Below are 21,874 nucleotides of genomic sequence, written 5' to 3' on the forward strand. Positions count from 1 at the left end.
ATTAGGTCCCATTTGTTTATTTTTGGTTTTATTTCCATTTCTCTAGGAGGTGGGTCAAAAAGGATCCTGCTGTGATTTATGTCATAGAGTGTTCTGCCTATGTTTTCCTCTAAGAGTTTGATAGTGTCTGGCCTTACGTTTAGGTCTTTAATCCATTTTGAGCTTATTTTTGTGTACGGTGTTAGGGAGTGATCTAATTTCATACTTTTACATGTACCTGTCCAGTTTTCCCAGCACCACTTATTGAAGAGGCTGTCTTTTCTCCACTGTATATCCTTGCCTCCTCTATCAAAGATAAGGTGACCATATGTGCGTGGGTTTATCTCTGGGCTTTCTATCCTGTTCCATTGATCTATATTTCTGTTTTTGTGCCAGTACCATACTGTCTTGATTACTGTAGCTTTGTAGTATAGTCTGAAGTCAGGGAGCCTGATTCCTCCAGCTCCATTTTTCGTTCTCAAGATTGCTTTGGCTATTCGAGGTCCTTTGTGTTCCCATACAAATTGTGAAATTTTTTGTTCTAGTTCTGTGAAAAATGCCATTGGTAGCTTGACAGGGATTGCATTGAATCTGTAGATTGCTTTGGGTAGTAGAGTCATTTTCACAATGTTGATTCTTCCAATCCAAGAACATGGTATATCTCTCCATCTATTTGTATCATCTTTAATTTCTTTCATCAGTTCTTATAATTTTCTGCATACAGGTCTTTTGTCTCCTAAGGTAGGTGTATTCCTAGATATTTTATTCTTTTTGTTGCCATGGTAAATGGGAGTGTTTTCTTAATTTCACTTTCAGATTTTTCATCATTAGTGTATAGGAATGCCAAAGATTTCTGTGCATTAATTTTGTATCCTGCTACTTTACCAAATTCATTGATTAGCTCTAGTAGCTTTCTGGTAGCATCTTTAGGATTCTCTATGTATAGTATCATGTCATCTGCAAACAGTGACAGCTTTACTTCTTCTTTTCCGATTTGGATTCCTTTTATTTCTTTTTCTTCTCTGATTGCTGTGGCTAAAACTTCCAAAACTGTGTTGAATAATAGTGGTGAGAGTGGGCAACCTTGTCTTCTTCCTGATCTTAGTGGAAATGGTTTCAGTTTTTCACCATTGAGGACGATGTTGGCTGTGGGTTTGTCATATATGGCCTTTATTATGTTGAGGAAAGTTCCCTCTATGCCTACTTTCTGCAGGGTTTTTATCATAAATGGGTGTTGAATTTTGTCAAAAGCTTTCTCTGCAACTATTGAGATGATCATATGGTTTTTCTCCTTCAATTTATTAATACGGTGTATCACATTGATTGATTTGCGTATATTGAAGAATCCTTGCATTCCTGGAATAAACCTCACTTGATCATGGTGTATGATCCTTTTAATGTGCTGTTCGATTCTGTTTGCTAGTATTTTGTTGAGGATTTTTGCATCTATGTTCACCAGTGATATTGGCCTATAGTTTTCTTTCTTTGTGACATCTTTGTCTGGTTTTGGTATCAGGGTGATGGTGGCCTCGTAGAATGAGTTTGGAGTGTTCCTCCCTCTGCTATATTTTGGAAGAGTTTGAGAAGGATAGGTGTTAGCTCTTCTCTAAATGTTTGATAGAATTCGCCTGTGAAGCCATCTGGTCCTGGGCTTTTGTTTGTTGGACGATTTTTAATCACAGTTTCAATTTCAGCGCTTGCGACTGGTCTGTTCATATTTTCTATTTCTTCCTGGTTCAGTCTCAGCAGGTTGTGCATTTCTAAGAATTTGTCCATTTCTTCCAGGTTGTCCATTTTATTGCCATAGAGTTGCTTGTAGTAATCTCTCATGATCTTTTGTATTTCTGCAGTGTCAGTTGTTACTTCTCCTTTTTCATTTCTAATTCTATTGATTTGAGTCTTCTCCCTTTTTTTCTTGATGAGTCTGGCTAATGGTTTATCAATTTTGTTTATCTTCTCAAAGAACCAGCTTTTAGTTTTATTGATCTTTGCTATCATTGCCTTCATTTCTTTTTCATTTATTTCTGATCTGATCTTTATGATTTCTTTACTTCTGCTAACTTTGGGTTTTTTTTTTTCTTATTTCTCTAATTGCTTTAGGTGCAAGGTTAGGTTGTTTATTTGAGATGTTTCCTGTTTCTTAAGGTAGGATTGTATTGCTACAAACTTCCCTCTTAGAACTGCTTTTGCTGCATCCCATAGGTTTTGGGTCATCGTGTCTCCATTGTCATTTGTTTCTAGGTATTTTTTGATTTCCTCTTTGATTTCTTAAGTGATCACTTCGTTATTAAGTAGTGTATTGTTTAGCCTCCATGTGTTTGTATTTTTTATAGATCTTTCCCTGTAATTGATATCTAGTCTCATAGCGTTGTTGTCAGAAAAGATACTTGATACGATTTCAATTTTCTTAAATTTACCAAGGCTTGATTTGTGACCCAAGATATGATCTATCCTGGAGAATGTTCCACGAGCACTTGAGAAAAATGTGTATTCTGTTGTTTTTGGATGGAATGTCCTATAAATATCAACTTATTCCATCTTGTTTAATGTGTCATTTAAAGCTTGTGTTTCCTTATTTATTTTCATTTTGGATGATCTGTCCACTGGGGAAAGTGGGGTGTTAAAGTCCCCTACTATGACTGTGTTACTGTCGATTTCCCCTTTTACGGCTGTTAGTATTTGCCTTATGTATTGTGGTACTCCTATGTTGGGTGCATAAATATTTATAATTGTTATATCTTCTTCTTGGATTGATCCCTTGATCATTACGTAGTGTCCTTCTTTGTCTCTTGTAATAGTCTTTATTTTAAAGTCTATTTTGTCTCATATGAGAACTGCTACTCCAGCTTTCTTTTGATTTCCATTTGCATGGAATATCTTTTTCCATCCCCTCACTTTCAGTCTGTATGTGTCCCTAGGTCTGAAGTGGTTCTCTTGTAGACAGCATATATACGGGTCTTGTTTTTGTATCCATTCAGCCAGTCTGTGTCTTTTGGTGGGAGCATTTAATCCATTTACATTTAAGGTAATTATCGATATGTATGTTCCTATTCCCATTTTCTTAATTGTTTTGGGTTTGTTATTATAGGTCTTTTCCTTCTCTTGTGTTTCTTGCCTAGAGAAGTTCCTTTAGCATTTGTTGTAAAGCTGGTTTGGTGGTGCTGAACTCTCTCAGCTTTTGCTTGTCTGTAAAGGTTTTAATTTCTCCATCAAATCTGAATGAGATCCTTACTGGGTAGAGTAATCTTGCTTGTAGGTTTTTCTCCTTCATTACTTTAAATATGTCCTGCCACTGCTTTCTGGCTTGCAGAGTTTCTGCTGAAAGATCAGCTGTTAACCTTATGGGGATTCCCTTGTGTGTTATTTGTTGTTTTTCCCTTGCTGCTTTTAATATGTTTTCTTTGTATTTAATTTTTGATAGTTTGATTAATATGTGTCTTGGCATGTTTCTCCTTGCATTTATCCTGTATGGGACTCTCTGTGCTTCCTGGACTTGATTAACTATTTCCTTTCCCATATTAGGGAAGTTTTCAACTATAATCTCTTCAAATATTTTCTCAGTCCCTTTCGTTTTCTCTTCTTCTTCTGGGACCCCTATAATTCGAATGTTGGTGCGTTTAATGTTGTCCCAGAGGTCTCTGAGACTGTCCTCAGTTCTTTTCATTCTTTTTTCTTTATTCTGCTCTGCAGTAGTTATTTCCACTATTTTACCTTCCAGGTCACTTATCCGTTCTTCTGCCTCAGTTATTCTGCTATTGATCCCTTCTAGAGTATTTTTCATTTCATTTATTGTGTTGTTCATCATTGCTTGTTTCCTCTTTAGTTCTTCTAGGTCCTTGTTAAATGTTTCTTGTATTTTCTCTATTCTATTTCCAAGATTTTGGATCACGTTTACTACCATTACTCTGAATTCTTTTTCAGTAGACTGCCTATTTCCTCTTCATTTGTTAGGTCTGGTGGGTTTTTACCTTGCTCCTTCATCTGCTGTGTGTTTTTCTGTCTTCTCATTTTGCTTATCTTACTGTGTTTGGGGTCTCCTTTTTGCAGGCTGCAGGTTTGTAGTTCCCGTTGTTTTTGGTGTCTGTCCCTAGTGGCTAAGGTTGGTTCAGTGGGTTGCGTAGGCTTCCTGGTGGAGAGGGCTAGTGCCTGTGTTCTGGTGGATGAGGCTCGATCTTGTCTTTCTGGTGGGCAGGTCCACATCTGGTGGTGTGTTTTGGGGTGTCTGTGACCTTATTATGATTTTAGGCAGCCTCAGTTCCCTGCGCTATACCGGAAGATCTTGTTGTTTATCCACTTTATATACAGTAGTGTGTATCTGCTAATCGCAAACTCCTAATTTATCCCTCCCTCAACCCCCTTTCCCCTTTGGTAACCATAAGTTTGTTTTCTATGTCTGTGAGCCTGTTTCTGTTTTGTCAATAAGTTCATCCGTGTCATATTTTAGATTCCACATGTAAGTGGTATCAATTAAACCCAGAATCCTTTGAGAACATGAGTATTCATGGAAGTCATCACCCCAAAATACTAGACTTAGAAAAGATCCTGGAAATTATCCAGCATAAATATCGTTAAGCACAGATAAGCAAGCAGCCCCATGGCTGGTCCTTAATGACCCTCACCTCCTGTATCCATGCCCTTTGTAGGCCCACAGCGGACCTGTGTAACCTAGAGGATGCTGTCGAAATAATGGCGTGTGACTTCTGAGGTCCAGTCACCTCGTTCCCTCAGATCACTCGCTCTGGAAGAAACCAGCCCCCATGTCCTGAGGACACTCCAGCAGCCCCAGAGAGGGCTTCACCTGGCCAGGATTGAGGCCTCTGACCACACGCAGCACCAGACACGTAAGTTAGCCACCTGGGGAGGACATCTTCCCACCCCCGTCGAACCTTCCGACGAGCAGAACTGGAGACCCTGGGCTGGACTGAACTCCTGAGCCACAGAGGCTTTGAGATCATACGTGGCGACTGTTATTTTAAGCCACTAAGTCTTGAGCGAGTTGTAACACAGTCATAAGTGCTTAAAAGCACAGCCAAGGCAGGGACAGGACAGATGCAACATGACAACGGTGCAGGATAATCTTTCCAATTAAAGTGCACCCTTGTTTCTATGGTCTACAAGACTTCACACTGATGCAGGAGGTCCCAACGAGATCTGACTGCCAGCTCAGCATACTCCAGCCACATCGCCTCCTACTTACTTCCCAATTATCTCCCCTGCAAGAACGTTTATGATCCCACTTTACAGTCCACCTGGCACTCTCTGCCCCCAGAGCTTCACATAGGTGAATGCTTCTTGGTGGTCAACACTCAGCTCAAATGTCACTTTGGAGAGATTTTCTTGTCACCAATCCCAAGGAGGCTCCTCTCCCCACACCTGTCCCCACTGATACCCTGTAGCTGCAGGATATCACACAGGTGATGCTCTTCACAGCACCGGCCATGCTCTGAACTTAACCGCACATACTCCTGCCTAGACTTGGTTACTCTCATTTCCCCAACAGACACAAGTTTCACAAAAGTACCTTGTTTGTCTTATTTTCTCCTGTATCCCTGGAAGATCAAAATGCGCTTGCTGTGTTTACACGCTCAACAATATTTGTAAAGAGAAGAATGGAGATTGGGAAGGACGAAGGGAGGAAGGGAAGGAAAGAAGGTTAAAGAATGAGCTACATCTTTGAAATCTTTTAGTGAAAACAGTAGCGCCTCTTTGAATTACCATACATCGAATAAGCACTTACTTTGCACAGACAAGTCTTGTGTAAGCTACTGAGGATGGAAACTAGCCACACAGCCTTGTCCCTCAAGGGGAACTTGACTTTGAATTCATTTATCAGAATCCCTTCCAATGACTTGGAAGTCAAGAGTCAAGGAAGGAAAGAAGTCTAAAAGGGAAGCGCAGAGGTATGGGGGCGGTGGGCAGGGTTTGGGGGTCTCCAAGCCAGCTTGCCAGGAGTTGAGAAAAGTACTGAAAGAAAAGTCCAGAAAGAGTTCTGGCCAAATTTGCAAATGATTTGCCAATTTTCTGTAGAACCAATCAGAAGCACAGAGTTGAACAACGTATCTATAGCCTGCGAACAAGCCAATACTCCACGGGCATCTTTGGAAAATGAGACTTTTGGGGGGTCCCTGAAGAGGGACTGAAAAAGTCACATCCTATGGGACCCCAGTGAGAATACTCTTCCCCTCCCAGCCCCCGAGAGCCTTGATTTCCCCCACTGCCATCTTTATCCCCAGATGGAAACAGGTGGTGTTTGGTACAGAAGGATGCGGCTGGGAAACACAGCAAGCAAAAGGGATGTTTCTAATTGGCGTGCCTGGCCCTCCTGAACGGAACAGAACCATTTACATTGTTTGAATCATAAAAAATCTAGAAAAAATTCCAGTGGGATCTCTGACCCACGACACCCCAGTTTCTGGGTCAGTATCACCCACTCATCTGTTTCTATAATCCTTTCCATTTGTACTGGGAAGGAAAGATTTGGTCCACTTGGACTTGTTTCCATCCCGGGCAGGCTGGGCTCGTGTATCTCGCTCACAGAACTGATGCTAAGAAATGCGTCTTTAGGATCTAAACCGCAGTATGAGGCTGCAGTACAAGGAGACCCAAAGAATGAAGTCATGAAATGAATTTCAAGACAGGAAACTTTGGGCCAAAGATGAAAGGCCTTCTTAACTGTGAAAATCTATTAGAATATGTAATGCTCTCTCAAGAATAGAAGCATCATTCCTTAACGTTATTTAAGACAAGGGGAACAAAGGGCTGGAGAACGCACACTGATCCCACTTCAGCCCCTGAGAGGATAGGAAAAATGACCTAATGGTGATTTCCTATCGCTAACTGACATGATCATTTGAATCTGAAAACGTTAGAAAGTAAGGAACCGGACTCTCCTGTATCAGGAGTGCAAGCGGGCCGGTGCCTTTCGCATCTCTGCAGCTTTTGGTGGACGGAAGTGAACATCTGTGCAATTCCACGCGCCCCACAGATGCTGCTGCTGGATGGGCTCAAACTCGGGCACAGCCAAGGTGTCCGAAGAGGGTCACGGTGTCCCACACCCACTACCAGAGCCACAAGCCAGCCAGGAGCCTCTTCTAACTGCAGTGAGACCCATACTGTCTAAGAAACAAGTCTTCCCGGAGATAAGAAAGCATAGGGGGAGATGTTTAGTCTTCTCGTTCAAAAGGCATCAGCCTAAGCTCCGTTCCTGTCCTGGGGGTAAACCTAAGTGGCATCTGATACCAGACATGCACGCTGCAGCATTAGCGGAGAGCTCTGCACTGTCCCTGAGTCACGGAATCTCAGACCTGGAGGGAACCTCGGGGTTTCCCTAAGGCACCTCCTCCCGTGTTAAAGTGAGCTGTGTTCTAGAAAGTGGCGCAAAATCCAGGAGAGTTCTGGGAACAGCATCAAAGCGGGGTATTGGTGCTTACCTGAGGCCAGAACAGTGATCACTGGAGTTTAGTGAAAGAAAGGGTACTTACCTGAGGCCAGAACAGTGATCACTGGAGTTTAGTGAAAGAAAGGGCCTCGTCTGGAAGGAGGAAGAAAGAACAGGAAATACTGGCAGAACCTGAACAATGTGAGACTCTCTTGTAAACTTTCCTACTTTGTATGCAGGCTGCATCGCACTTTTTCTTGCGTAAAAACATATGCACTTTGAAGGCTGAGTTGCTCTGTGGGTTGAGAGAGGAGCTGGGAGGGGCAAATTCATTTTTACGGGGTGGGGGGGGGGTCGGGGACCATGCATTTTCCATCTTTATGGAAAGATGGTGCTCTAGCAGAGTGGTGACTTGCATAGTTTAAAGAGTGAACATGAAAGAGGCCTAAGGTGGGGACAGAAACCCTGGTCCCCTTGGTGGTGGTGACTTAATCTAAGCCTTTCAGACAGAAGCCACCTTCCTTCTGCTTTGGATCCTCAGAGGGGCCAGGGCTGTCTCAGTCACCAAGGGGAGAGTCACTGGCCCAAGCCTGGGTGGAATAAGTCATAAATAAATGCACCTTGGAGGCCGACGGCCTGCACAGCCTAATCAGACCGCCGACAAGCCCCTTGCTCCCTCCAGGGCTTGCTTGTTTTCACCAAGAAGGAGGAACCCCTGAGGGTCCCCTCTCAGCCCCCAGAGCACTGGGCTAAGCCTCCCAGGGGTCCCAGCTGGAGCTGGGAGCTCCCTCTGGGCTGCACACTTTGAAGGTGCAGGAAGATCTCCGTCCTGTGGAGGTTTCGGCAGGGGGGAGGGATGCAGACGAGGGCTCTCCCCCTCCCTCGCCTGGGGGGATTAAGGACGCTCCATTGTCCCCAGCCTGATGGCCCCAGCATTTGCATACATCAAGTCCCCGAGCTGGGATAGGGGCACCGGACTGCACCTGCCGCCCGGGGTTCCCAAGGCTGATGGCAGTCAGACCTTGCAGGTAATCCATTTGGGTCCTTACAGATTGGGGTCCAGGCTTGGGGTGAAATAATGACGGAGAAGGGAACGCGAGGCACGGTACACACACGGCTGCAAGTGGTCAGGGGTCTGGGAAAGCCCGGGCTTTGAATCCGGGGCGCTCTTTTAAACAGGCCTTTATGTGGAGAGCCTTCCAACCTCCTAAGCCTCATTGAACTTGAAAAGCTACAAGCTCCCTTTCTTTCCGAAGACCCTCTGGCCTCTTCGCTTATCTGTTTCATCGAAGCCATTGTTAGGGGCTGCATTAGTGGGAACCGGGATCCTCCCGAGGAGGCGCGTATCATATCACAGATGTAAAAACGGTAGAACAAAGGTCTGAGCCGTCCAGGGAGCCCAGGTCACGGCTGAGGGGATTCAGGTCCCTGCCGGTGCTTCCCCGCATAAATAACATTTTCCAGATTACAAATCGCTTACAAATACAGACAGTGCATTATTGCTGAGAACGACGATTTCCACTTGACAGGTGGTGAAACTAAGGCTTCAGGAAGGGACGATGCCCATCACTGACGCGTCCTGAACCGAAGCCCCTGAATTCGGATCCCAGGTCCCGCGTTCTCCCGCCACATGGCACCGCAAGTGCGAAACACCAGGGGAAAGAACTTGAGGACGAGGCTGCATCCGGCTTTTCACTGAAGCAGGGCTGAGCCAGTATACCTATGATGTATCATTTTGGTCTCGGAATATATTTCTGGCAAATCAAGGAAAATAATTTAATGAGCACCGGAGGTATGTGGGACCGTGGGCGGGGGGTTGGGCACCAGGGCTCCGGGTAAGCTGCTCCCAAAGAATCATTAGCAAATGAATGGCTTATTCAAGTGCCCCGAGGGACTGCAATGGGGCTGGCCTGGGTCTCCAGAGGAAGCTCCACCAGCTGGTCCCCTGCCTGTCCCCCACCCTCCCCCAGCCTTTCCTCCCTTCTCAAGCCCCGGGGCGCTCCACCATCCTTAACATTTGTTCTCCAAAATCAGGAAGGGTCAGAACACCATCCCCTGGCAGTTGTTGGCCAACTGACCTCATCTTAATGTCACTGGCTTTTAGTCCAGTGTTATATCTCACAGAGATCTGCATTTGGAACTTAAGGAAAGAAAAATCTCGTGGAATTTACACAGAGCAAATTCACTCTTTGAAGATGGGACAATTCTAGGAGTTTCAACAAATCACACCATTTTGTAACCAGCACCACAGTTAAGGCATAGAACCGTTCCATCACCTCCTAAAATTCCCTCCTGCCCCTTAGTGGTCAACCCCACCACCACCCACTGGGCCCATTGTTTTGCCTTTTCTAGAATGTCAAAAAATGGAGTCACACGTGTGTAGCCTTTTGAGTTGGGCTTCTTCTGTTTAGCATAATGCTTGTGAGATTTATCCATGCTGTTGCGTGTCTCTGTACTGCATTCCTTTTTCTTGGTGAATAGAATTCTATTGTATGGAAGGACTATGCGTGGTTTATTCATTCATCAGTTGAAGGACATTTGGGTTGTTTCCAGTTTGGGGAACTTTGGAATCAAGTTACTATTAGACATTTGCATACAGGTTTTTGTGTGAACATGTTTTTATTTCTCTTGGGTGAATGCCCAGGCATGGAATTGCTCATCATATGGTTAGTTTATGTTTAACTTAAAAGAAACTGCCAATGGCTTCCCTGGTGGCGCAGTGGTTGAGAGTCCGCCTGCCGATGCAGGGGACGCGGGTTCATGCCCCGGTCCTGGAAGATCCCACTTGCCGCGGAGCGGCTGGGCCCGTGAGCCATGGCCGCTGAGCCTGCACGTCCGGAGCCTGTGCTCCGCAACGGGAGAGGCCACAGCAGTGAGAGGACCGCGTACCGCAAAAAAAAAAAAAACAAAAAACTGCCAAGTTCATTTCCAAAGTGCCTGTGTATCATTGTTGCATTCCTGCAGTGTCAGTGAGGGTTCTAGTTGCTCCTCCATCTAGTGTTGTCTTTTATTATTATTGTTTGCCCATCTAACAGGTATATGGTAGTATCTCATTGTGGTTTTACTTTGAATTTCCCTAATGACTAATGTGTGTGTCTGTGTATTTTAAGACCTTACTTTTCAAAGAGTTTAGGTTCACAGCACAATTGAGAAGAAGTTATAGAGATTTTGCTCCTACCCCCTGCTCCTACCCCCCTTCTATCAAAATCCCCCACCAGAGTGGTACATTTATTACAATTGATGAACCTACCATGATACATCATTACCTCCCAAAGTCTGCAGCTTACATTAGGGTTCACTCCTGGTGGTGTATATTCTACAGGTTTGGAGAAATGCATAAGGACATGTATTCCCCATTAAATATCAGAGTATTTTCACTGCCCTAAAAATCCTCTGTGCTCTGTCTCCATAGCTTTGCCTTTTCCAGACTGTCATGTAATTGGAATTAAACATATATAGCCTTTTCAGATCGGCCTCTTACACTTAGTAATATGCATTTGAAGTTCCTCCATATCTTTTTACGGCTTGATAACTCTTTTTTTTTTTTTGGTGCTGAATAATATTTCATTGTCTGGATGGACCACTGCTTATGTATCTATTGGCTTACTTCACCTACTAAGGACATCTTGGTTGCTTCCAAGTTTTTCTTAAGCTTTTATTATGGAAAATTTCAAACATATCAAAAAGTGTTAATTGACAGAAGACTATAGTGAACTTACTGTATCTATCACCTAGCTTCAAAGATTATCAGTGCCTGCCCAATCTTGTTTCATCTATACCCCTATTCATTTCTCCCTGGCCCCTGAACAGTTTGAAGCAAATTCCAGCCATGAATCATTTATAAATATTTCAGTATCTACCTCCAGAGATAGGATTTTTAAAAGCTTAATCATATTACTCTCACTTTTTAAAATATACAATATATCCTTAATATATTAAAAGTTTTATAGTGTTCATATTTTTCTGATAGTCTTATACGATTTTTTAAATTTGGTTGAGATGTCTCCCCAGGTTCAAAGATTCTCCTTTCAAATCTTTCTTTCTTCTTGCAAATGTGTATTGAAGATACCAGGATATCTGACCTGTAGAATTTCCCATAGTCTGGATTTTGCCGTTTCAGGCACTGTGGAATTTTCCGTAGTGTCTTTAACATGAACCTTGTATTTTGTGTAAATGGGCAGTTAGATCCAGAGGGGGTGAATCTAACCTGAATCCAGATTAATTCATGAGTGTTTGCAAAATGGCGACTCAAATCTCAGCATTCTTCCTTCCTTCATTAGCTGAAATACTCCTTAAAATATCACCTTCCTCGTTAATTACTTAGTTACCCAGTGCTACACATTATATAGAAAAGGCAACACAGATGCATGATTATTTTCTTTTGTTTACACATTTTCAAAATAATGGGGATAATTCTCAGAATATTCCAAAGGTGAGCAATTTCTTTAGTATCATTATGAGCTCATATGTCATGTATTGGTTTGATATGATTTCAATCCACTTGTTTATGACTTACGTGAGGATGTTTTATTCCACTCGCTTAGGGCAAAGACACACAAAAATTGTTTTTAGGATAAAGTTGTTTCGATAGGAGAATGAAGTAAGCTGTGTCAGGTGCCATACCCCCCCCCCACTGGTGTTGATAAGCATTCAGTAGTTCAGCTATTGTGTATTGCTGGGCCCCATCCCACAAGTTTCTGCTTCAGGAGGTTGCCCCCGCTCGCCACAACTAGAGAAAGCCTGTGCACAGCAACGAAGACCCAACGCAGCCATAAATAAATAAACAAACAAACAAACTCTATTTAAAAAAAAATTTTTTTTTAATTGCTATTGATGTTACTGGTCCAGGGACCACATTGTGAGAAGCTCTGTTCTAGAGAAAGCATCTGATTATCGCACCAGCCACAGTTGAAAAGATGAACTTGTCTGTGATCAAAAGGACAATATGCACCCCGCTGTTCATTGCAGCTCTATTTACAATAGCCAGGACATGGAAGCAACCTAAGTGTCCATCAGCAGAGGAATGGATAAAGAAGATGTGGCACATATATACAATGGAATATTACTCAGCCATAAAGAGGAACAAAATTGGGTGATCTGTAGAGACATGGATGGACCTATAGACTGTCATACAGAGTGAAGTAAGTCAGAAAGAGAAAAAAAATCATATATTAACACATATATGTGGAATCTGAAAAAATTGATATAGACAACCTTATTTACAAAGCAGAAATAGAGACATAGATGTAGAGAACAGACATATGGATACCAAGGGGGAAGGGGGATGGGATGAACTGGGAGATTGGGATTGACACGTGTACACTATTGATACTACGTATAAAATAGATAACTAATGAGAACCTACTGTATAGCACAGGGAACTCTACTCAGTGCTCTGTGGTGACCTAAATGGGAAGGAAATCCGAAAAAGAAGGTATATATGTATACGTATAGCTGATTCACTTTGCTGTACAGTATAAACTAACACAATATTGTAAAGCAACTATACTCCGATAAGAAATTTTTTTAAAAAAGGAAAAAAAAGAAAGTAAAGCTGAAAAAAAAATAGTGCAAACCCATAATCCTTATTAGTTATTCCAAGTTGCCTTGGTTTATTACATACCCTTAACAAATTGTTCTCCTATTTTCTTTTAAAAATGAACTTTGACTAATTACTGAATATAGCAGGCATACATTTTTAGTAAAAAAGGGTGATGCCTCCTCGTGCAGATAGACAATGGGCTTTTCCTCTCTCCTGTCTGGTGTCCTGATGACACACCACAGCTCATCTCTCATGGACCCCATCACCAAGATTTCACAGCATTGTCAAAGCTAAATTCATTTAAACTTAAATTTGGAAAGAAGCCCTATACTTCCTATTACTTTGAGAAGTAGGAAGGAAGACTGAAAATGAAGCAAGGCTTCAAAAACCAGAGAAGCAGCAAATGTGTTGTCATAGCCCCAAAAGTTATTAGGAGGGCTGCTCAAGATAGAAGAGGCTTTAATTATGGGGGCTTTTTCCTTCCTGATGTTTTAGTTACATTTGGTTGTGAAGGTTATAAAAATGAATAAGACGTGACCCCAGTTCTCAAGGGGTGTACAGTCCAGCTGGAGGGCTGACCTAAGAAGGAAGCAGAAGGATGTGTGTTAGACCAGAAACTCAGGAAGCACACTGTCAGGGCACACGGGCGGGGAGGGTTGACTCCAACCCAGGGATGCACAGAAGAAAGGACCCGCCTCCCAGGAGCGTCTTCTTTGTCTACAATTCATTGAATCCTCCAGACACCCTCCTGGGGTCAGTTATCTGTGAATCTTATCAGTGTAAGAGCTCTTCCAAGGATGAGTAGCGCTTTGAGATACGAGAATAATTAAAAGAAAGCAATGAACCACTGAGCTGTCTGAACTTGAACTCGAACTGTTATTATTCTTGTGAAGGCGTGGGCTCCTACAAATATAAGGTGCATTATACCTTAAACCTGCTTCAAAGCTTGAAGTATTTGACCATGACTTAACACAAGCTAACGACAGAACAAAACAAGACAGAAAACCTCGTAGCACAACTTTCTGCAGTCCCTCCCCTCTCTCCAATTCCAGCACCAGAAGCAAACCTCATCCTTGACTTTGGGAGCCTGCAGGCTCTCCTATGAGTTCTTGGGATGCTCTGATGCTCTGTCCACAGACACTAGGATCCCAGACTTTACTAGACCCCTCGGTCCCATGTTCGGCATCAGAAGCTCAACAGAGAGACCCCTCAAATGGCATTGCGTCTACAGGCAACCAGGAGAGAAGAGAGGGTTATTCTAGGTCAGAGGGAGAGAGCTTGTCATTCTGTGACCTGAACGAATAGGCGACCTAATAGATGACTAATAGTAGATGATCATTCTGGAATGATCACGAGTTCACATTTCCTGGTCTTGGAAGAGGAGCTAAGAATACTCCCCCTTTCAGACTGAAGGCACCTCAACAGTTCTCATTTCACAGATAAGAAAAATGAGGCACAGACATGTTAAGTGATTTTTTCCCCCTGATCTCACAGCCTGTCTGACTCAGTCACTACAGCACGCTGCTTCCCAGGGAAACTGAGACCCCCCTCGGTGGACAGGGTGTCTCGGCCCAGAAAGTGCCTTACTTGTTAATTCCTGTTTTCCTTCCCCCAAACCTCCAGAAAGCGCTATTGCTGTGCCCTTCAGCTCTCTGAAGGGATTGTGAAATGGTGTGGCTGCCTGATGCCTGGTTGTCTCAGAAACACCAGCATGGAGCTTAAGGCTTACATCGCTGATGTGCACCTGTGCACACATCCACGTCACACTCAGGTGCACGCACACCTGTGCACTGGGTGGATTCCCACCTGTTTCCGAGTCCTGCATCGGGCCCTGGGCCCTGACATGCTGTCTATATTCCTTCACCTGGAATGTTCTTTTCGGCTCTTCTCAGGACAGCCGACGACAAGCCTCCTGGGTCTGCTCATCGCAGCCCTGCCTTAGGGCCCCTGTTGCACCTGGACGGTCCTCCTGGATATGTGCCATCTTATCCTCTAGCCGCTGCTTTGAAGCGTCACCTCTTCCAGGAAGCCTTCCTCTCCTAATCACAGGGATGATGTGTGAGCCCTGGGCTTCACCCCTGCTGGGGCTTGTCCAAACTGGAAACTCCTATTCATTCCTTTAGTTTCGCCTCACTGGATTAGCCCAGACTTCATAAACTCATGTCACCAGTTAGAGAAATGAGGTGTCTCACGTATCCCTTTCAGCAAGAACTCAGGATCTGTCCAAATCGGACCATTAAAATAAGGTCACTGAAAAAAAAATCTCAGGTGTTGAGGCAAACCATCCGGCCACAGAGTCAACTAGCTGCTCAGGTACGTATGATGCCAGATTCAGTTCAGATTCATGGAAATTTTTTATTCTGTAGGATTTTTTTTTTTAATCTTTTTGCAGTGGAGTTCGAAGGCAGCGGGGATGAGGGGAGAAGGAGAAAAACACAGGAAATGTACAGGATTCTGGAATTTGAAATGTATGGGGAAGACAAGTAAATTCTCCCTTGCAAAAATCAAAGCACAAGGTAGTGGCTGGAAGTTCAATTAAATGGACCACCTGCAGAAAATGGGGACCAGAGGAAAAACACCCCGTTGGCACAAAGAGAAACCACACATTTCTAAAAGCTTCTGTCAGCGGATCGTTAAACCTGCAGTGCCACTAAGCTTCAGGTTTGGATGCCTTGGCGATGGTGGCGGGGAAAATGCCAAGGCACATGCACCGGGCTGAACACTCACTTTGCGATTCCTGGCAGACACCTCCACTCCCACGCAGAAGGTCTGGGGAGTGTTCAGGAAGCAAAGCACTTGTGTCTAAGCAAAGGAAGCCGGCGGCACTTCCACAGCTAAGCTGCACATACACTCTGGTTTACTTTCGGAGAGCCAAGAGCAATTTCTACACCAGTGAAAATATTCTCAAGGTGAAAGAGAAACAAGACCACTCCGCTGACCGCATTCATCCGTGAACAAAAATTACTTATGCTTCCTAGTTTATGATATGGTTCCTGTCTTGTATTCACACTTCGGGGTTGATGTTACCCTTATTTTACAAGGGAGGCACTTGAACCTCTGAGAGTATAAATCATCTTCCAGTTAACGATCATTAAAAATAATAATGCCTAGTATTTCTTCAACACTTTCTATACACCAGACACTCTGCTAAGAACTTAATCTACGTGATCTCAGGTATTAGTCATGAAATCACCCTTGCTGGTCCTTGAATCCCCTTCCTCAGCTCCCTGGCATCATTTGACTCCCATCTTATCCCTTGGATGGTTTCCACTCATGCTTAGAATAAAAGCCAAAGTCCAAAGTTTACTGTCATCGTGATGTTAGGCTCTTACCCGTCTCGGGGACTTTGTATTTTGCTCCTCCCTCTTTCCCCAAACACCCTCACCCACACATCATGCTAATCGCTAATACCTACTCAACCTCCGTGTCTCAGAGTAAATATCGCTTCTTCCATGAGGTCTTTCCTAACGCTCCTGTCTAAATCTGGTTTCCCTATTGTGAGCTCACCAAACACACTGTACTTGTCCTTTGGAACACTTACACGTTGGTCATCATTTATTGGCTTGGTTATACCTTTTCTATCTGTTCTCTTGAGGCCAGGACTGGGAGTCTTTGGGGCATCACTGTATCTTTATTACCTGGTGGCACCTGGCATATGGTGGGTATTTAACAACTGTTAACAAAACAAAAACAACGTTTGATAGTAAATCCTAAGAGGTGAAAAACATACACAACATGTACATTATTGGGATACGTGTTTGTGGGTACAATTCCTCAACATTTAGAATATAAAATTCTATACAGTGTAGTTTTTTGACTTTCAGAATCAAATCATGGACAAGGTGTAGAAGGCTGTGCGGACACTGTAGGACAGAAGATAAATGTTAATGACCTTGACACAGTAAGAACAAGGGTATAGTTGACCAAAGTCAGGTAATGGAAGTGGGGGATGGAGAAGGTGGTGGGTCCATCCTAATCTTATTAACTCGGGTGTCAATATATACTGTCTGAAGTTGATTTATTGAGAAACGGAGGTTTAAATAGATGATTTAAAATTAAGTGTAGCCAATAACAAAACCAAATATAAAAATGTGCATGTCAAGCATTGAACATTGTGGGTGGACTCATAAAAGATTAAATATTCATCGTTCCTAAGAGGGAGTCTATAAATATCCCTAAAATGGTTAAATCAAACACAGAGACATCAGCATTTTATCTCCAGTTACGAAGGCACCTTAATAAAAACCAGAACTGAAGAAAAACATTAAAATTGTCCTTGAGGAGTGAGATCCCTGGCTTTTATCACAGGCTATTCTGTGCTGTTTAACTGTGATTGTCATAGTTTGGGTTCTCCCAGAAGTAGGTCTTGGAGGCAAGTTGTCTACTGGGATGCAAAGAGTACCTGCAAGAAAGTGGGGGAAATGTTATAGGGAAGAGAACCACTAATAACTAAAGGTTATTAAACCAGCTACTGCAATGAGCAACTAAAGCTATTTCCACAGGAAAACTGGAAAATAACGTAATCCAAGCATTTCATAATTATCTTTTATCTTTTTATAATTATCTGAGAAGCAAGGGACCTGCGGGTATTTATACACTGATCCTCAACAGTCACTGGCTGAAGGCTGCTCCCAGGGTGTTGCTAATTTCCCAGCACTGCCAGCCCACTGTACAGGAGGGGGCAGAGCAGCCTGCCGTGGTTCTAGAAAACAAGCTCTCAGGCACAAAGATGCAGACACTGCCAGTCAGCCGTTGTGGGGACCAGGTACAGGGTGAGGACCCAGGGATACAAATGAAGCGCCCACAGCTTCTACTACAGTTGTCACGTGTGCATATTACTTTGGTACAAACATAAGTAAACATGAACTACCAAAATGTGTTTTAAAATTTCTTATGTATCCACACAAGGAAATGAGCATTTATGAGGCATCAGCCATGGACCAGAAACTGTGTTAGAACAGATCCATTTATATCGTCTTATTTAATTTCTCCTATAACCCTGTTGTTGTGCATTACGATCATCTCTTCCAGATAAGTTAAAGAGAGCTCAGAGCATCTTTGTAAATATTAGAGGGAACTCTAGTTTCTAAGGTAAGTCATTACATGTAAATATAAGCAAGTATTGAATAGGAGTGAGAACAAAGTTAACTCTAAGTTTTCTAGTGCAGGAAACCCTATGAAGGATGAAAATCGGACAGTAAGGATGACAGGAGATATTGGTTCAAGATGGCAGAGTAGAAAGCACTCCCTCTTGCGAGAGCACCGGAATCACAACTAACTGCTGAACAATCAACAGGAAGACACTGGAACTCACCAAAAAAGATACCCACATCCAAAGACAAAGGAGAAGCCGCAATGAGATGGTAGGAGGGGAACAGTCACAATAAAATCAAATCCCGTAACCGCTGGGTGGGTGACTCACAAACTAGAGAACACTTATACCACAGAGGTCCACCCACTGGAGTGAAGGTTCTGAGCCCCACGTCAGGCTTCCCAACCTGGGGGTCTGGCAATGGAAGGAGGAATTCCCAGAGAATCAGACCTTGAAGGCTAGTGGGATTTGACTGCAGGACTTCGACAGGACTGGGGAAAAGAGAGACTCCACTCCTGGAGGGCACACACAGGGTAGTGTGCACATCGGGACCCAGGGGAAGGAGCAGTGACCCCAGGGGAGACTGAACCAGACCTACCTGCTAGTGTTGGAGGGTCTCCTGCAGAGGCCCAGGGTGGCTGTGCCTCACCACGGGGACAAGGGCACGGGCAGCAGAAGTTCTGGGATGTCCTCCTTGGCGTGAGCCCTCCCAGAGTCCACCATTAGCCCCACCAGAGAGCCTACAAGCTCCAGTGCTGGGTCGCCTCAGGCCAAACAACCAAAAGGGAGGGAACCCAGCCCCACCCATCAGCAGACAAGCAGATTAAGGTTTTACTGAGCTCTGCCCACCAGAGCAACACCCAGTTCTATCTACCACCTGCGCCTCCCATCAGGAAGCTTGCACACGTCTCTTAGTTAGACTCAACCACCAGAGGGCAGATAGCAGAAGCAAGAAGAACTACAATCCTGCAGCCTGTGGAAGGAAAACCATATCACAGAAAGGGAGACAAAATGAAAAGGCAGGGCTTCCCTGGTGGCGCAGTGGTTGAGAGTCCGCCTGCCGATGCAGGGGACACGGGTTCGTGCCCCGGTCTGGGAAGATCCCACATGCCACAGAGCAGCTGGGCCCACGAGCCATGGCCGCTGAGCCTGTGCTTCCGGAGCCTGTGCTCCGCAACGGGGGAGGCCACAACAGTGAGAGGCCCGCGTACCACAAAAAAAAAAAAAAAAGAAAAGAAAAGGCAGAGGACTATGTACCAGTTGAAGGAACAAGATAAAACCCCAGAAAAACAACTAAATGAAGTGGAGATAGGCAAACTTCCAGAAAAAGAATTCAGAATAATGATAGTGAAGATGATCCAGGACCTCAGAAAAAAATGGAGGCAAAGATCAAGAAGATGGAAGAAATGTTTAACAAAGACCTAGAAGAATTAAAGGACAAACACCTAGAAGAATTAAAGAACAAACAAACAGAGATGAACAATATAATAACTGAAATGAAAAATACACTAGAAGGAATCAATAGCAGAATAACTGAGGCAGAAGAACGGATAAGTGACCTGGAAGACAGAATGGTAGAATTCACTGCCATGGAACAGAATAAAGAAAAAAGAATGAAAAGAAATGAAGACAGCCTAAGAGACCTCTGGGACAACATTAAACACACCAACGTTCACATTAGAGGGGTCCCAGAAGGAGAAGAGAGAGAGAAAGGACCCGAGAAAATATTTGAAGAGATTATAGTCGAAAACTTCCCTAACATGGGAAAGGAAATAGCCACCCAAGTCCAGGAAGTGCAGAGAGTCCCAGGCAGGTTAAACCCAAGGAGAAACATGCCAAGACACATAGTAATCAAACTGACAAAAATTAAAGACAAAGAAAAATTATGAAAGCAACAAGGGAAGAATGACAAATAACATACAAGGCAACTCCCATAAGGTTAACGGCTGATTTCTCAGCAGAAACTCTACAACCCAGAAAGGAGTGGCACGATATATTTAAAGTGATGAAAGGGAAGAACCTACAAACAAGATTACTCTACCCGGCAAGGATCTCATCCAGATTCAATGGAGAAATCAAAAGCTTTACAGACAAGCAAAAGCTAAGAGAAATCAGCACCACCAAACCAGCTCTGCAACAAATGCTAAAGGAACTTCTCTAAGTGAGAAACACAAGAGAAGAAAAGGACCTACAAAAGCAAACCCCAAAACAATTAAGAAAATGGTAAAAGGAACACACATATCAACAACTCCTTAAATGTGAATGAATTAAATGCTCCAACCAAAAGACACAGGCTCACTGAATGGATACAAAAACAAAACCCATATATATGCTGATGTAGCCTGTACTAATCAGCCTCCTGGGACAGAAACTGGAGTGTGTAAGGGTAGAGGAAATGTATCTGGAAGGGTGTGGGGGACTCCTTGTAGGAATGGTCCCAACTCTCCACTCTCTGTGTTATCTCTACTCTTTTCAATGTGATTTTACAGCTCTGCTCATCAAAATGTTGAGTCTTATTTTTTTATTCCTTGAATCTGGGCTAATTTTATTTCCTTTGACCCCTAGAATATGATGGAAGCGATGCGGTGTCATTTCCAAGCCTAAGAGACCTCACACACTCGCATGCTCTCTTGGACCACTGCCTGCTACTTAAGAAGCAGCCTTTATAACCAGCTGGAAGATGGGAGACTGTGCTTCCCATTGGAAACTGTCAAAGATGAGCTGGTCCCAGCTCACACGGCAATTGAATGCACTTGCACGACTGACCCCTAGAAGAACTGCCCAGCCAAGGTCCAGCTCAAACTGCTGCCCCTCAGAATCACGTGCTAAATACTATTTATTGCATTAAATGCTGGGCTTGGGGTAGTTTGTTATTTAGCAGGGTAGTACGAGATTCCTCATCGGCCACACTGGCAGAGTGATCAAAGAATATTTGTTAAATTCGTGAATGGCCTTTCTCTGTTTCTTTATTTCCTATCTTGATGTAATTTTACAATATTTACTTTCACCAAAAAATACAAGCATGTTATGCTTCACCAGAGATGTCACTTTTTGTAGGTGTTTGAAAATTGTAGCACATTTTTAATAGCAGCAATGTGTTCCCCCACGGGGACACAAAGACAGGCTTCGGAGTCTGGACGGGTTAGGTGTATTCCCATCCTCCCTCTACACTTACGATGAGACTATTACCGATTTATGACAATAGATGTATTTGTGAAGATGATAAATAAGAAGAACTCTAGATAAGGAAATGAGCTTTGAGGCATACCCACAGATAAGCATGTAGAGAGAGCAGAGAGAGGAATGACCACAGGAGAGAGATGGTTTTCAGATGTTCGTTCCTTTTATCTGTTACTTTGACTCACGTGGTGGCTAGGCTGAACGGAATCTGCCTGTTGATTTCATTAGTCGCTATATTTTCTAGGAACTGACAGCATCTAGCGTCATGAATCTTACTTTCAGACTGAGAGATTAAAGCAGAAGAATTAAAGGGATGGAGTGAAACATCTTTGGCCCTCTTATCTATAAGAAGTCTCAGTTAGCTTTAATCTGTGCATGGAAAAAGGAGCTCAAAATCCATACTTTCCTCTTGGCCTTTACTTCAGGTCCTCACACGAGTGTAAGATTCTCTTCCAGGTCTGGAGAGAGGGGTTGCCCCTGAACCCAGACAAAAGGTCTGGATGAAAAAGGAAGCAGTTTAGTCAATCACTCACACACTAGGTCTCCATGCCAAACATCTGGACATTTGGAAGCATCTGGGCAATGAACCACTGTTCAGTTTTCATCTAGAAATGTTGGCAGATGGAGCCCCAACCAAAGACATGGAGATGAATTTGCCATTACAGTTTTGTGGAGTCCAGCCTCAGAAGGTCTGTGGTTCGAC

The sequence above is a fragment of the Delphinus delphis genome, chromosome 19 (assembly GCF_949987515.2).
Source record: "Delphinus delphis chromosome 19, mDelDel1.2, whole genome shotgun sequence".
Lineage (NCBI taxonomy): Eukaryota > Metazoa > Chordata > Mammalia > Artiodactyla > Delphinidae > Delphinus > Delphinus delphis.